Below are 12,360 nucleotides of genomic sequence, written 5' to 3' on the forward strand. Positions count from 1 at the left end.
ATCTCATGTTATTAAACATTTTCTGCTACACCGAGACTCTGTGCTTGCGAGAGGGGAAATATTGCCTCTTTGAGGCGCCCAGGGGTTTGTGTAAGATTTTCCCAGGTTACTGGGTGGGGGCTCGAGCTGGTTTGCATTACATTGTAGGGAAGGGACCCCTATGTATTGAACCCGGCCCTTGCTGCTATCAATTCGTCCTGGCAGAAGGGTTACATGTGGGTGTGGGTGTGTCTTCCATGGTAGTTCCAGAATGTCACCAAAGTTGGGATCCCAAGAAACAAAGAGCTTAGGTTCAGGATAGATGGTCCACAAATCTTCCACAGTCAAGATCCTGGGATTCAGAATTGTTCTCAAAGACTGTCCCTAGATAGAAACTTTTTCTACTGAATTAGTATTACAAGCTAAACAGATTGCAGACAAATTGTTTCCTGCTGTTTAGGAAAGAGGCGGTTGTAAGTTCAAACAGCAGGGAAGCTCTCTGAAAAATAAAACAAAGTAGAGCTGGAAAAATCCAACTCAGTTATAATTATCTGTAGTACATAAGGGTAATAAGACACATTCTGTTGATAAATATTTCAGAATCTGCTAATGCACCATAGCTGTAAATAGTGTTAGTTGTTGTTAAGAGCACCTATTTGGTGCCTAATGCTGTGGTATTATAGGTCCAGATTTTTAAAGCTATTTAGGCATTGCAGTGCTCAGCAGCATAACATTCAACTGACTTAGGAGCCTAAATCTCATTTTCATAAGGTACTTAAGCAACTGTTGATGGAATTTAGACTCTTAAGGCTTAAGTCTGTTCTGAAAAATGACATTTAGGCTTTTAAATCAGTTAGAGCACAGCATCACCCCAATAGTTTAACAAATCTGGTCTATAGTGCTAAGATCTTGACTTTATCAGCTTAAGCGAGGCTGAAGACCAGGTTTTCCTGCTGTTTGTAGCTTTACCAATTAGTAAGAAGATTCCAGGATTCCACCAATTGGAACAGCCTGGGCAAAGAAATGTCCTTGCAACTCTTACTGAAACTGGCCAAGTTTTCCAGAAGTGTGATTTTGCTACCAGAAGAGCTTAGCAATAATCATATTCAGAACACCCTGCACTGGTATAGAGACAAGTTTTTAAAAAAAGACTGTAAATTATCATGACGAGCAGTTGGTCATCACCTCTCTGGCTCTTTGGAGATGAATGATTGGAACTATTGTAAGGTTTTCCCATCTGCACAGTAGGGTACATGTTACCTAAGCAGGTCAGCAGCACCTTGAGTTTTGAATGCATAGAAAGCTGCAGACAGGATGAGTAGTCTGAAATATGGCCTCTGTCCAATGCCAGGAGAAGGCTATTTATTAGTAGCAATAGGCCAATCTTCATGCTGTACCCTCGCCTGCAGTTAGCTGGCAATTGTTGCATGTTTTTGGAACTTGGTTGTCATTACTTTGACATACCCCTGAGAATCAGGAGCTCTATAGTAATCATAAATTAAGGAACACAGAGTATGATCAAATTTTAAGCTCTAGAGGTGGCAGGTGGAGAAGCATATCCCTGATTCAGCTGCACTTCTGGGGATTGGTCCAGGTAACCTCCAAAAGATAATTTAGGATTAGACAGGTAAATAGGCAAGATCTTCACAGAAGCTGTATCCATGCCCTATAAATCGCAAACCACCCTGTCTACACTACTTAGCACTTCTTGTATACCTGGAAGAGGTGAGAAGCAGTCCATTTAATTTCAAAAAGCAAGAAAGGAGGGTTGAGGTGGCATATGAGGAAAAGGACCCTTACAGAGAGCAGTAATATGGGATTGAGAGTTATGCAAACTGGAGCATCAACCCATTTTCATGAACTATTTATTAATAGTAATGCAGTAGAAACCACCTTAAATTAAGTGAGTGCCAGCTTAAGTGCAAACATGCCACAGAATCCTACTATTTACTTGTGCTATTCTCAAAGATAGCCAAGCCATAACCTAAAATAAAACCCATTTTCCCTATACTTTTGAAATAATACAGCACAGCGAACTAGAGTCATTGAGAACACAATGAAGAGTAATGAAGGAAGTTTAAGATCCCACTCTTCACCATCAGCACTGTGCTATCATTCTGGAACTGCACAGAAATAAAGGCAATCTCTGATGGAAAGAGTGGATGGCTTATTGTTGGTTACAGTGTTTAGTACAGAGCAGCCAATGGCAAGGACAAGCAACTCTATCATTTTCTCGAAGGCTCTCACAAAACCAAAGTGACACTAAAATTTATGCCTTCATCATACAGCCTTTTATTTTGTCCAGATTCATTCCTTCCACAGAGACCCAGTAAGTCTCCTGAAATGTGTCTGAAAGAACATGGCAGAGGGACATGCTGTAAGTCAATTATCTGAGGAAACAGCTTATGTGATGTGCAAAGTGCTTTCCATATTGTCTTCCAGGGTGCAACAAAGTGTTGCACGCTGGACGGCAATAGCACAGGAGGAGGAAGGGCTCATGGAAAAAGAGAGAACCTATTTGTACGTATGCATTTTGATACAGTCTTAATTACATAATAACATACTATTTTTTTCCACATGACGCCAACATCGTTCAGTGTACATGATGGTCACATAAGGGAGCAGAATTCCATGGGAATTCTAAAACTGGCATTTCCTAACTAAACTTTCTTTAAACCTATTTTTGTATGTAATATTCTTTCTAGAGTTGAGTTCCTATATCACTAGGGCAGTAGAATATTGTGGTCTCCCTTGAGCACTTTATCCCCTACCTTCCCCCTCCCCCCAGTCACCCTGTTATCATTGTCCAAATTTCCAGTGCATTACCTCTGCACTATCCATCAGCTAGTTGTCTAGAACGCTGACAGTGTTCTCACAACATACATGCTGACTGCCTGCCTTCCTGTGTTACCAGTTTAGGGCCACTTTGACATCCTCCTGGCCACCCTCCCTTTACTCATATTTGGAAATGCTGTGTTTCTTTTTTCTGTGCCCACAGCCTCCTGCACACCATGTTTTGCTGTCTAGCCGAAGGTTCATGAGAAGATGGTAGTCTCCCTCCCCCCACACACACACATATTTTTGGTGCATTTCCAAGACTTTCTTAATTTTCCATGAGTTTAGAAATTATCTGGCCTCTGAATTTAGTGTTTTTACTTGCTTGATTTTTATTAATATTAAATTTAGATTGGTTGAATGTATTTGGCAAAAAGCTTTCTTGATTGTCTCTTCATTTTTATAAGTATTTTCTTTCTCTCTAATGCTTGTTTACTTTTGGCCATGACTTTTTCACATCCCATCTTATTTTTAAAATTTCTTTCCTTCCATTATAGAAATTCTACATTTTGCAGCATGATTGAAAGAGGGAAGCAAAGTGAAAAGAATGCAAGAAGTGAGGGCTGCTTCTCCAAAGGCATTTTCTGTTAGTTACAGGGGTGGTAGTAAAGCATTGACAGTAGCAATATAACAAATTGTGTCATGTCCCTGCAAGTTAAGTCTACAGGAAGAAATCCCAAAGGTTTCCAAGATGTTTTGCTCCAGTCATTCTACACTAAAGTATTTTGGGAGCAGGGTTATTTGTTTATTTTTTATGACTTTACAGTCAGCAGAACTGAAGTGGCATCAGCTCAGTCATTGCCCAATTCACCCAGGCATAAACACTCCAAACTTTCACAAATTGCAAAGTTTTTCTTTCTTATCAACAGTTTCTAAAATCTACTAATGTTTTCGGAATTGCAGCAGCAGGCTGTAAATGATGTATGAAATGAAAAATTCCTGCCTAGCCAGTGCACTGACAGATTATAGAGATACCACTTTAAAGTCACAGCCATGCCTTTTAATCCAATATTTAGCTCTGACATGGAGAGGAATAAAGCCCACTAAGCAAGAGGAATCGGCCAAAACAAATACATATGTAACCTATGTAGACTGGAATAAATCAATTTAGTTTCCAGTTCTGTGCTACAGAATTCTATCTGATTTAAAATATTTGCACAGACCTTGAATTCATATCCTTGCTAGAGATTACCTCTGAGTTTTTTATAGGAATGCTCTAAATACTACAAGTGAAAATAATACCAGAATTCATTTTCTTTTTCTTTTCTTCTGGGAATCTAGTGCCAGTCTTTACCATAAGATAGTTACATATACAATTAGCAGTTTCAAATTTCTTTACTGAACAACACTGTAAAGATAAAACCATTATAGCACAGCAGTTACAACATACCCTAGCTAGACTAACATCACTAACTAGAGATTTATTTTCCTTTAAAAGGAAAAATATAACACAGGGCCTAAACCCTAACGTGTATATTTAAACCTCACAAAATCAACACAGGGATTGGGACTTCTGACAATCTGCTTTCACGTATGCTCACCATGAGTATTATGTTGGTAATTAGATAAAACATTTAGTTGTTACATATAACCAATTGGTTCAGCATCCACAATTTTGAATATGAAAAACTGTCAATTACAGAAGCTGTTTGGCTCACACAGTGGATTTGGTTAAAAAATTTAATACAACCCACAAAGACATTTGATTCCTCCTTTATGGTATTTTTCCAGCCTCAATCCCACTGATTTGTGTAAAGTTACAGAAAACTGTACTGAGATTCATAGACTCATAGACTTTAAGGTCAGAAGGGACCATTATGATCATCTAGTCTGACCTCCTGCACAGAGCAGGCCACAGAATCTTACCCATCCACATCTAAAACAAACCCCTAACCTATGTCTGAGTTATTGAAGTCTTCAAATTGTGGTTTGAAGACCTCAAGCTGCAGAGAATCCTCCAGCAAATGACCCAGGCCCCATGCTGCCGAGGAAGGCGAAAAACCTCCAGGGCCTCTGCCAATCTGCCCCGGAGGAAAATTTCTTCCCGACCCCAAATATGGCAATCAGTTAAACCCTGAGCATGTGGGCAAGACTCACCCGCCAGCACCCAGGAAAGAATTCTCTGCAGTAACTCAGATCCCATCCCATCTAACATCCCATCACAGACCACTGGGCATACTTACCTGCTGATAATCAAAGATCAATTGCCAAAATTAATTGCCAAAATTAGGCTATTCCATCATACCATACCTTCCATAAACTTATCAAGCTTAGTCTTAAAGCCAGATATGTCTTTTGCTCCCACTACTCCCCTTGGAAGGCTGTTCCAGAACTTCACTCCTCTAATGGTTAGAAACCTTCATCTAATTTCAAGTCTAAACTTCCTAGTGTCCAGTTTATACCCATTTGTTCTTGTGTCCACATTGGTACTAAGCTTAAATAATTCCTCTCCCTCTCTAATATTAATCCCTCTGATATATTTATAAAGAGCAAGCATATCCCCCCTCAACCTTCTTTTGGTTAGGCTAAACAAGCCAAGCTCTTTGAGTCTCCTTTCATAAGACAGATTTTCCATTCCTCGGATCATCCTAGTATCCCGTCTCTGGACCTGTTCCAGTTTGAATTCATCCTTCTTAAACATGGGAGACCAGAACTGCACTCAGTATTCCAGATGTGGTCTCACCAGTGCCTTATATAATGGTACTAACACCTCCTTATCTTTGCTGGAAATACCTCGCTGCATTAGCTTTTTTAACGGCCATATCACATTGGCGGCTCATAGTCATCCTGTGATCAAACAATACTCCGAGGTCCTTCTCCTCCTCTGTTACTTCCAACTGATGTGTCCCCAATTTATAACTAAAATTCTTATTATTAATCCCTAAATGCATGACCTTGCACTTTTCACTATTGAATTTCATCCTATTACTATTACTCCAGTTTACAAGGTCATCCAGATCTTCCTGTATGATATCCCGGTCCTTCTCTGTGTTAGCTATACCTCCCAGCTTTGTGTCCTCCGCAAACTTTATGAGCACATTCCTGCTTTTTGTGCCAAGGTCAGTAATAAAAAGGTTAAATAAGATTGGTCCCAAAACTGATCCCTGAGGAACTCCACTAGTAACCTCCTTCCAGCCTGACAGTTCACCCTTCAGTACGACCCGTTGTAGTCTCCTCTTTAACCAGTTCCTTATCCACCTTTCAATTTTCATATCGATCCCCATCTTTTCCAATTTAACTAATAATTCCCCATGTGGAACCGTGTCAAATGCCTTACTGAAATCGAGGTAAATGAGATCTACTGCATTTCCTTTGTCTAAATAATGTGTTACCTTCTCAAAGATGGAGATCAGGTTGGTTTGGCACGATCTACCTTTTGTAAAACCATGTTGTAATTTGTCCCAATTACCATTGACCTCAATGTCCTTAACTACTTTCTCCTTCAAAATGTTTTCCAAGACCTTACATACTACAGATGTCAATCTAACAGGCCTATAGTTACTCGGATCACTTTTTTCCCCTTTCTTAAAAATAGGAACTATGTTAGCAATTCTCCAGTTGTACTGTACAACCCCTGAGTTTACCGATTCATTAAAAATTCTTGCTAATGGGCTTGCAATTTCATGTGCCAGTTCCTTTAATATTCTTGGATGAAGATTATCTGGGCCCTCCGATTTTGTCCCATTAAGCTGTTCGAGTTTGGCTTCTACCTCGGATGTGGTAATATCTACCTCCATATCCTCATTCCCATTTGCCATCCTGCCATTATCCCTAAGCTACTCATTAGTCTCATTAAATACTGAGGCAAAGTATTTATTTAGATATTGGGCCATGCCTAGGTTATCCTTAACCTCCATTCCATCCTCAGTGTTTAGCGGTCCCACTTCTTCTTTCTTTGTTTTCTTCTTATTTATATGGCTATAGAACCTTTTACTATTGGTTTTAATTCCCTTTGCAAGGTCCAACTCTACATGGCTTTTAGCCTCTCACTTCATCCCTACATGTTCTGACCTCAATAAGGTAGCTTTCCTTGCTAATCCCGCCCATCTTCCACTCCTTGTAGGCTTTCTGCTTTTTCTTAATCACCTCTCTGAGATGCTTGCTCATCCAGCTTGGTCTACAACTCCTGCCTATGGTTTTTTTCCCCTTTCTTGGGATGCAGGCTTCTGATAGTTTCTGCAGCTTCGACTTAAAGTAATTCCAGGCCTCCTCTGCCTTTAGATCCACAAGTTCTTCAGTCCAATCCACTTACCTAACTAATTTCCTTAATTCTTTAAAGTTAGCCCTTTTGAAGTCAAAAACCCTAGTCCCAGATCTGTTTTTGTTTATCCTTCCATCTAGTTTGAACTGAATTAGCTCATGATCACTCAAACAAAGGTTGTCCCCGACAACCATTTCTTCTATGAGGTCCTCACTACTCACCAAAACCAAATCTAAAATGGCATCCCCTCTTGTTGGTTCTTCAACTACTTGGTGAAGAAATCCATCAGCTATCACATCCAGAAAAATCTGAGCCCTATTATTGTTACTAGTACTTGTCCTCCAGTCTATATCTGGGAAGTTAAAGTCTCCCATGATCACACAATTCCCATTAGTGTTTACTTCATTAAAAACATTAAAGAGGTCTCTATCCATATCCAAATCAGATCTCGGTGGTCTGTAGCACACCCCAAGCTCTATCTCAGGGGAGGCTCTAGTAGCTTTCTTTCCCAGTGTGATTTTTGCCCAGACAGACTCTGTCTTATCCATTCCATCACTTCTTATTTTTTTACAGTTAACCTCATCATTGATATACAATGCTACTTCACCACCTTTGCCTTTATTTCTGTCTTTCCTAAACAGCACATAGCCTTCAATACTTGTTCTCCAGTCATGACTCAACACAGCTAGAGCTGCTGGGAGTAACCCAGATTGTATCTTCTCCCTGCAAACCTGGGCTGGATCTGAGTGGTGCTCAACATGGCTGCCAGTTTTGTACCCCTGACAGAACTCACTGCTGACTGGTCAGGAGCTACCAGCTTCTAACTAAGGGGGTATGTGTGTACATGCAGGAACATCTGTACTTAATGTACACCGCTTCAAAACAGCTAATGAACATGATTAACAGCTTCCTCTACTCCTTCTAGTGTGCTGAAATAGCAACTACTTCTTTGCAGTCACTCAAGGCTCTATACTGCCACCTTGTCTGGGAATGTTTTCATATCAACTCAGTGCAGGTAGAAACAGCAGCTGTAGTTACAGCAATAAGGTCAGGATTTTGGCTGAACACCAGAAAATAAGAAAAATGTAGGTGTAGGTGGTTGGTTAATTTTGATCACTGGAATGAAAAGGGAGATCCCCCTCTTCCTTTCAGTCCTCCCCCTACTCAGAAAACTAGCTGCAAAGACACCTAATGGCTTACTTTGTGTTTTACAAACCTGGACTTTGTACCTGATGCTGTGGCTTTGAAATCAGTGGCAGCAGGATCAAGCTTTGTCTGTAAAGAATAGCGGAGATATAATATATTAGGACATCATGCAAACAAGCACACATCATACATCTCATATCAGCAAGTACCGGGGAGAAATCCACAGTGAAATGTATTGCAGTAGAGCCAGTTTTATAAACTGTGACAGCAGTTAGCATAAAATTGCTAATCAATACAATTGCAAATACCAAAATTAGAGTCTAGTCTGTTCCCCCAGGGCACACTTAACTCATGTTGATATTAATGAGAATTCAATATGATTACCAGGAGAAAAGAAGCCTATGTAATAAAATGTACTAACTTTCAAAACAACCTGTAAATGTCTTTGGAAAATATCTTTTGGATTCTTTGGCCTTTCCCTCAAAGTTCCACATTTTTTACAGCACTATTATTTGGTTTTTTAAACCATGTAGTTGACAAAACAAAACCTCCTCTCTTACTTCAGAGGCAAAATCAAAGTCCCTAGACCTGTTCTGAGACCTGAACCAGTTAAAAAACCCATCATGCATAAGCCAACATCAGTCCCTAGCATTGATTGCTGCATATGTATTCTTTCTCCGCTGACTTTACATCACTATTCTCCACCACAAACAAGTGGCAGATTATTTGAGCTGAAATTTGACAGAAGCTGAACCACTGCATCAACTGCTCTAGTCATCTCTTCATGACATGTCTTGGTCTCTTATCAGTTTTTCTATCAATAGAAAAGAAAGACAAAGTGGGTCCCTGTTTGAAAACTGTGTTCTCGGTTTTTACAGTCTGGCACCTAAAGCATTTTACAATATATGATTCCAGACTTCCTGACCGTTTCACTAAAAATCACCAAATGGCTCTGAATACAGCAGGTGTTAATTTCTCAAGGTTTTTGCCTTTATAGGGCAGGTGCAAGTAACCTTTTGGATGACTGAACCAAAAGTAAATTTTATATGGGGTTTGAAATTTCTATTACTGCTTCAGTGGGATTTTGTTTTTCTTTTGGGGAAACAATTTCCTTTCTTCGTCCTCTTCTCTCTGTTTCCTCACATTCATATTGTTTAAATTAGACATTTGGATTAGTTCCTGGAGATTTAGGATTTGATTGTTATTATTCAATGCTTAACACTTGCTGTGAAATCTTGCATTTTGCTGAAGCAGTACTTGTTGACAGTTCATTGATCTGCACACACCAGTGAATGAATACAGATTATGGGGTGTATTTTAAATAGCAGGCTGCAACTTTATTTAAACTGATCATCAGACAGTGACACTATCTGCTTCATCTCCCCACAAGGTATTTAGATGGATCTAGTGTGGGGTTTTACAGGGCACCTATCAGGGTACAATACTCACTGCCTACCCCAAGGATTCAGCTTGCTCCTCTCACCTTGAGACTGGGATGGAAGGTATCAAAGACAGTCCCCAGTTTGCAAGGACTATGGATCTCCCTTTTTTTAAATAGATCTGGGGTCCATTAGCAAAACCACATCTTTTATTTTCTGGTCATGGGCCCTTGGCCTTTTATCCACACTAGACATCAGGAACAAGTTGCAACAAACTAACATTCACATAATGCCTTACATTAAATTTCTAAATCCCGTAACTATTTAGCCTAGCTGTGAACATAAGAATGGCCAAAATGGGTCATTCTAACCCAGTATCCTGTCTTTCGACAGCGGCCAATGCCAGTGCCTCAGAGGGAATGAACAGATCAGGCAATCGCCAAGTGTCTCCATGATGAATAAGAGGAAAAAACTGATATGGCCCCAGCCATTTCAACCCTGGTGGATAAATTCCTCCTTGAACAGGCAACTTTAACACACAGTTCATATAACTGGAAGGAGGGAGGGAGGGATGGTTGGGTCAGCTAAAAATGAGGAAAGAGTCCTGATAAACGCTGAACCAGGATTTAAATAAATGACTATGGGAAGCAAGAGCCAATCATCTTGCATCTCTCTAACTGGCTAATGGACAGCAGAGCACCCCAAGGGATGAGAGGCCTACCCTGCATATACTCCCCCTTTTATGCTAAAGCTGTCCAGCACCTTGCAGATCCAATCAAGTTTGCTATCCATTAAATTGGTTGGTAGCATTGTAGCAGGAAGGGTTAGATTGCCATTACTCTTATTCAGTAATAACACTGATCATCAGTGCCTGGCATCTGAAAGTTCTCAAATTGGAAGTTGCAGAAATTTTTCAGTCCAGATAATTTTCACTGGTCAACCTGATGATGTTCCCACTCTCCAGTCAGTCATAGAATCTGGAGCTAGAAGAAAAAACTATTAAGCCGTTGAATCTGTCTTTGTGCCCATGAAGGATGATTCCCTATTGTATATTTAATGGTGGGTTCTCTTGCTTTGGTGGTAGCATTGTCACTAAAAATGCAGCCTTTGCAGCCAGTTTTGTCACAGCTACACTTCCCTTATGCTTTCTGGAGTTTCTGATGCCCACATTTCTTTTCAAAGAGCCTTATTAAAATCATTTTTAAAAATTAGCTTCATGGGGGTGTATGCTCTTGTCCTTGGAGACTTGGAGGTGTTCTGCAGTAGTTCTTGAAAGTTGTGTTGGAGAAAAACTCAGTTCTCACTTTTTGTTTGAGTGCAGGAGAGTCAGATACTTTATTATTTCTCAAGCAATTGCAATTGAGGGAGGGAGTGCCCTAGGACACAGGGTCGCCCCAGTCCCGGACAGGTCTCTCAACAGGTAAACAATTACAGCAAGCATTTATACTTTTGTTACCGACAATAATAAGCAACAGCTGCATTTTGTTTATACATAGTTCATCCTGATATCTTGTTTTTCTCACTTAAGAGACTTCAGTCTACATTTTGTATTATCTACACATTATCTACACAAGGTCGAAACAACTTCTCACACAGTTCTTTTCCACTTGCTTCACACAATCCTCGCTTCTACAAATCTTGCATTATTAGGGTTACAGTTAGCTCTTGCTAACAGTTAGGGTTACAGTTAGCTCTTGCTATCAGAGACTGTCATGCATTAAGATCCCCTACAAATCCCTGTCAGTTCTTTCACTACTTCCACAGTTGGGTGACCTCCCCATGCTTGTTATCACTGCTTTTCACAGAGGGTTTTAAACCTGGTTTGCAAGATTAATTTATAGTGAACTATCCTTATCACTCTCTATACACCTAAATAGGGTTCTTTTCTATGCCCTTACAGTGGACTCTAACAGAGAATGATAGCATGGAATACCTGTATTTGTACTGTATTGCAGTGGTTACCAGCTATGTCTATTTTGTGTGTCTCTCTCCTCCCATTACATTTGTGACAAAAATGTATTTGTTGCAGAGACTGACTCTAAGTCCTCATTAGCCTAATAACAAATTTTATTTTCTCCACAGTGACTGTTGGAGTGTGACTGTGCAGTTAGTCACTGCTCCTCATTATACAGCAGAATAATAGAGATTTCAAACTTGTTGCTGGGTGATTGTAAACGTGCTTGTTATCTCATTGTGTTGACCCTCAGGGTCGAAGAAATTCAGTATATGAAATCTACCTGTTCTGACTGACAGTAGGAAGTAGATATCTCTTGTATAATAAACTAAAGGCCAAACTGAATATTAAGCCATAGCCCATACTGGAGGAAGCTTCAGAAGGGCCTGCTTCAGAGGGAATCCCAGTAGACTTTCCGGTAGAGAGCACCAGAATTTTTATTGGGGATTTGGTGAGTGCATGCTGTAGCCACTGCTTCCTCACGGTGTCAAGGAGTGCATTCAGTTCCATGGTTGATCTCCTTTGCTGGCTGGTGTGGAGTGGAGAAGAGGCATCCACACACCGCTTAACCAAGGTCTCCAGAGTTACGAGAGGAAGCAGTCCAGCTTAGCAGAGGATAAAAGAGCTCTTAGAGGCAGAGCCCAATGGGTCGAAACATCATCTTTAAATGTGAGAGATGTGGCAGAGTTTGTCTCTCTTGAGTGGGTCTCTTCAGCCACATCCATGGCTGCCATAAAACCAACTGAGTAAATTCTTTACCTCTCAGGAGTGCATACCATGATCTATTGAGTCTGATGTATGCCTACTTAATTGAGAGGTCTCATGAGCATTTTGAATTCATGTGCTCTGATTTTTCTAGAATTGTC

The 12,360-nt window shown here is 40.2% G+C and overlaps 1 long non-coding RNA gene across 2 annotated transcripts in view; it reads right to left on the minus strand.

The window, feature by feature from the left end:
- LOC123370792 overlaps positions 1-12,360 on the minus strand; it is a 62,996-nt gene that overhangs the window by 13,234 nt on the left and 37,402 nt on the right. For both annotated transcript variants that reach the window (XR_006579554.1, XR_006579553.1), the window contains exon 2: positions 8,245-8,290. This is a non-coding gene — a long non-coding RNA (uncharacterized LOC123370792). The remainder of the gene's footprint in view (positions 1-8,244; positions 8,291-12,360) is intronic.

This window comes from Mauremys mutica, chromosome 5 (assembly GCF_020497125.1).
Source record: "Mauremys mutica isolate MM-2020 ecotype Southern chromosome 5, ASM2049712v1, whole genome shotgun sequence".
Lineage (NCBI taxonomy): Eukaryota > Metazoa > Chordata > Testudines > Geoemydidae > Mauremys > Mauremys mutica.